Source organism: Ambystoma mexicanum, chromosome 11 (genome assembly GCF_040938575.1).
Source record: "Ambystoma mexicanum isolate Mex_15411 chromosome 11, UKY_AmexF1_1, whole genome shotgun sequence".
NCBI lineage: Eukaryota > Metazoa > Chordata > Amphibia > Caudata > Ambystomatidae > Ambystoma > Ambystoma mexicanum.
The window spans coordinates 206,213,522-206,219,199 of record NC_090934.1 but is presented as its reverse complement, the minus strand read 5'-3'; positions in this window follow the sequence as shown (position 1 = coordinate 206,219,199).

The window sequence follows — 5,678 nt, the reverse complement described above, 5'->3', positions numbered from 1 at the left end:
CACCAACCGAGGTGCATGGACGTGGTCACTAGGTTCCCATGAGCTTTCTTGTGGTCCATAGCCCTTCCAATCGATTAAATAAAAAAGTTTTGATTTAACCATCTTTGAGTCTAGGATATTTTTTACCTCGAATTCAGGTTCTCCATCTATCAAGATGGGGTCGGGTGGTTTGGTTAATCTTGTTCCTGGTTGAACTGGTTTTAAAAGTGAAGCATGTTAATGTTACAGGAAACTTGTACCGCGCACTATCACCACCGAAGTGGTCCCCTGGCGCTCTGGCGGCTCTGAAAAAGGGGAGGAGAGGGGGTGGGTTAGTGGGAATAAGCTGGAAAAGTGCAAGAGAGCAGTGATGTGCTGTTGGCAGCCTCAGCCCGGTGGGTCCGTTGGCTGGGCTTGGGGTGTTTTATGGTACGTAGTCGTCATGTGCTGTTGTGCAAGTCTATGTGTGGTTTGTTTTGTTGTTGCATTGTTGTGAAGTTTGTGCGGATTGCTGCGTTTTAGGCTTTTGGTTATAGTTTGAGAGGTGTATGCAGAGGGATGGAATTGTTAGTTGGTTGGTTAGTTGTCATTGCTGTCCTTGTAATTGTGGGATTCCATCTAGGTGCGATACATGCTAACAGTCACATTTCTATCTAGATTCGACACAAGCTAGGTTCATAATTCTAAGTATGGTGCATGCTAAGAATCACATTTCTATCTAGATGCGACGCAAGCTAAAGTTCAGAATTCCGTACTGGTGTGGCACATGCTAACAGTCACATTTCTATCTAGATGCGACACAAGCTAAAGTTCAGAGTTCCGTACTAGTGTGGCACATGCTAACAGTCACATTTCTATCTAGATGCGAAGCGAGCTAAAGTTCAGAATTCTAAGTGTGGTGCATGCTAAGAATCACATTTCTATCTAGATGCGACGCGAGCTAAAGTTCAGAATTCCGTACTAGCGTGGCATATGCTAACAGTCACATTTCTATCTAGATGTGACACAAGCTAAAGTTCAGAATTCTAAGTGTGGTGCATGCTAAGAATCACATTTCTATCTAGATGCGACGCGAGCTAAAGTTCAGAATTCCGTACTAGTGTGGCACATGCTAACAGTCACATTTCTATCTAGATGTGACGCGAGCTAAAGTTCAGAATTCTAAGTGTGGTACATACTAAGAATCACATTTCTATCTAGATGCAACGCGAGCTAAAGTTCAGAATTCTAAGTGTGGTACATGCTAATAATCACATTTCTATCTAGATGCGAAGCAAGCTAAAGTTCAGAATTCTAAGTATGGTACATGCTAACAGTCACATTTCTATCTAGATGTGACGCAAGCTAAAGTTCAGAATTCCGTACTAGTGTGGCATATGCTAATAATCATATTCTATCTAGATGCAGCGCGGGCTAAGCATGAGAATTCATCTAGGTGTGGCATATGCTAACAGTCCCATTTCTGTCTAGATGCGACGCAAGCTAGGTTCAGAAATCTAAGTTTGGTGCATGCTAAGAATTACATATGCTAACAATCACATTTCTGTCTAGATTTGGCGCAGACTAATCTTTGTGGTTCTCTCGGGGTATGGTACTAGTTAAAACTATACTGCAGGCAGTGTTAGCAGTCCAGCCATAATAGGTTTAGGCTGGTGGTCACATATCTCTCTAATAATGCATGATATAGGTCTGTAGCAGTCTAGGCCATTGAAAGGTAAGTTAGAGTGGCATGAGCTTTCTGGACTAGAGTAATTGCTCTACCCCCCACCCAAGCCAGCACTTAAAGTTTTGTCGGTGTCTGGTGGCTTCATTGGCTTCGCCTGCTGACACCTGCAGACACATCTTGGAGCCGCCCATGTAAGAGCCGCCCTTTGCCTTGGGGCCCTTAGCCGGAGGGGGCTGCCGGGCAGAGGGCTGCCCTAGGAAGATGGGTGATGAAGGTCGAGATGGCCTATCAGAGCGGGGGGAAGGCGGGTCGGGAGGCGGGAGGGGATGCAACCAGGAAGGGGGAGTGGGGAGGAAGAGGACAGTAGCTGGGAGCTGCAAGGGCCCTGGGGGGGGCACCAGCAAAAGGAGAAGGCCCGGAGTGGCCTAAATAAACATTTTACTCACCGCGCATCCACTGGGGAATGGATGCCGGTGCACACGCAGCGGCAGCTAGGCCCTGCTAGAGATGGTCCGGGGGGCCTATCAGAGCGGGGGAAGGCGGGTCGGGAGGCGGGAGGGGATGCAACCAGGAAGGGGGAGTGGGGAGGAAGAGGACAGTAGCTGGGGGCTGCAAGGGCCCTGGGGGGGGGGGGGGGCACCAGCATAAGGAGAAGGCCCGGAGTGGCCTAAATAAACATTTTACTCACTGCGCATCCACTGGGGAATGGATAAAGACAGGATGAATGCGCATATTAGAGGGTAATTCCAATTTGACGGCTACCGGGTTGATAATGGCCTTAATAGTGTAAGGACCCAAATATCTAGGGTTAAAAGTCGGAGTTCCCTTCAGAGGTATGTGTTTTGTAGCCAGCCAAACTTGATCCCCAATCTGGTATTGTGGAGTTTCACTTCTATGTTGATCAGCATTTTTCTTATATTTCTCTTTTGCTTGTTTGAAATGTTCTGTTGACTCTTTAAAGGCTTGTGTAATAGTAGAATGCAAATGACTAACTGCAGGCATTTCTAAATGCTGAGGCGAATCTAGTTCTGAGGTTCGAGGGTGATGTCCATATATGGTATAAAAGGGACTTTGTCCGGTTCCTGAATGTACAGAGTTATTGTATGCATACTCGAAAATCCATAAAATATCTTTCCAATTACTTTCGGTCTGGTGTAGCATGCAACGTAGGTACTGTTCAAGGGTCTGGTTGGTCCTCTCCATCTGACCATCGGTCTGGGGATGGTGACTGGTTGATAACCTCACGTCGATTTGCGCCAGTTGACAACATTTCTTCCAAAAATGTGAAATGAATTGACTACCTCGGTCAGAGACCAATACGGAAGGAAATCCGTGTATTCGAACAATGTTTTCGAGGAACTCCTTGGCCAGAATTGAAGCAGAAGTAATCCCTTTAGAGGAATAAAGTGGGCCATCTTGGAAAAAAGATTCACAATAACTAGAATGGTGATAAATCCATTACATGGAGGTAGATCTGTAATAAAGTCTAACGATAAGGTGTGCCCTGGTGTAGGTGGAATATCCAAAAGGTTGTAAGAGGCCACCTGGTTTTTTCTTCTGACACTTGTTTTGGGTGCAAATGCCACAAGACGTTACAAATGACTTTACGTCTTTTCGCCAGGTGGGCCACCAGAATTGTCTCATAATTTTAGCTTCAGTTTTTGCGATACCTGGGTGTCCTTCCATCAGGGTGTCATGATAATTGGAGATGACTAGTTCTTGTAGTTCCTGGTGTGGTAGAAATAGTCGCCCTTGATAATAAGGTAGGTCATTGATGACTGAGTAGTCCGGGCCTTTATTCACCCAGTCCTGCAGGGCTGTTGGATTGAAGAGTTGTTGGATCTTTTCTTGAATATCCTCTAGTGTCTGTAGAGTGGTTATGCCAAGAATTATTTTTTCTGAAATTATAGGCTCCGGTTCCGGGTTCGCATAGGCTTCTCCCATCCCTATTCGGGATAAGGCATCTGCCTTGCCATTTTTACAACCTGGTCGATAAGTGATCACGAAATCTTTATCGGTAACCGCATAGTTTAACTCGGGTGCCGAGAACTTTCTGGACCAAAATGCTACTGGGTGAAGTTGACCGGTTTCAGGATCCTTCTGGGACAGGACAGCTCCCATGGCTAAACTGGATGCATCAGTTTCAACTATGTATGGAGGTTCGGGGCGTGGATGCTTTAAGACAGGTGCAGACGTGAATTTCGCCTTCAGCTCTTGGAAGGCCTTTTCAGCTTCTTCGGTCCACAAGAAGCCTTTGTTTTTTCGCAAAAGTGCTGTGATGGGGTGTACAACATGTGAGAAATCTGGAATGAATCTGCGGTAGAAATTAGCAAATGCGAGCATGCTTTGTACCCCTTTAACTGAACTGGGTGATGGCCACTTGAGGATTGCGCCCACCTTTCGAGAGTCCATTCGGACTCCTTTTGGAGTCAGGATAAATCCAAGGAATTCAACTTCGGTAGCATGAAAAAATACATTTTTCCAATTTTGCATATAACTTGTGCTGACGTAGTTTCTCAAGGAGTGCACGAACGTGCTTCACATGGTCTGATTCTGAAGAGGAGTACACTAGAATATCGTCTATGTATACGACGACAATGAGTTAACGAAGGACATCGTTCATAAAATACTGGAAGGCTGATGGTGCATTGCACAACCCGAAGGGCATCACCTGGTATTCGAATAACCCGTACTTAGTGCGAAAAGCAGTCTTCCATTCGTCGCCTTTCTTTACACGTACCAGATGATATGCCCCTCGGAGATCTAATTTAGTGTAGATGCAAGCGTCCTTTACTTGGTCTAGTAATTCGGTGATCAGAGGCAATGGGTATCGGTTCCTAACCGTGATCTGATTTAATGCGCGGTAGTCTATGCACGTTCTGAGGTCACCTTCCTTTTTAGGCACGAAGAACAAAGCTGAAGATGCAGGGGACTTGGATGTACGAATGAAGCCATTAGCAAGGTATTGGTCCAAGTATTGTCGTAGGTGAAGGTTTTCGGGTTCCGTAAGGGCGTAGATCCTACTACATGGAGGTTGTGCACTGGGTATGAGATCGATTTGACAATCGTATGATCTGTGAGGTGGTAGGGTGTTTTCCTGTCCTTTTGGAAAACATCCTGGAAATCTTGATATTCCTGAGGTAACTGTACGACTGGAGTAGAGACTGTGGCCAGGCCTTGGTTCAAGGGTTTTTTTGGGTAACAAGTATGTGCACAATCCGGGAAGGTTATTCTCTTCTCTCGCCAATCAATACAAGGATTATGTGTTTCCAACCAAGGTATCCCCAGTATTATTTGGAACTGCGGGGCTTTGATTAAATCCAACACAATAGTCTCTCGATGCCCATCCTGACCCAATAGTGTCATCTCTGCGGTGGAATGAGTTACAGGCCCAGAGGCAATTTCAGTTCCATCGACTGTGGTGGTGACATCCGAAGTGGTCTTTTTGCAGAGAGATAGATTCATCCTAGAAGCCAACTCTTGGTCCACATAGTTTCCTATGGCCCTGCTATCAATGTATGCCCTCACTGCGTGCATACGTGATGGCTGCCTTGGATCTATAAGGACCATTGGTATGATGAAGTGTGAGGTCCGAGTATCCTTCTTGAAGCTCGGCAAGCAGACCTCTACGCTTGTCGGGCGTGGTCGTTTCCCGAATCAGGCTCTGTTTGATTTTTATCAGCAACTCCGACTACTTTTTTAGATGTTTTTATAGGGCAATCCCGTAGAAAATGTCCTGCGGCACCACAGTACAGACACAATTGCATCTGCCGTCTTCTTTCTCTTTCCTTTTGAGTTAAGGGTCCCTTGACCCCCCCCGATCTGCATCAGTTCTGATACATCTGTTCCTTTGAGGGTAACATTGGGTTTAACCAATACCCGATTCTCAAATTTAGCTCGATCAGCCTTTCTATTCTGAAGTCAGTGGTCTAACTGGACCACTAAGTCTATATATTCTTCACAATCCTGAGGTGGGTTCACAACTTGGGCCAAAACGTCTTTGAGTTCACCCCGAAGTCCACGATGAAATAAT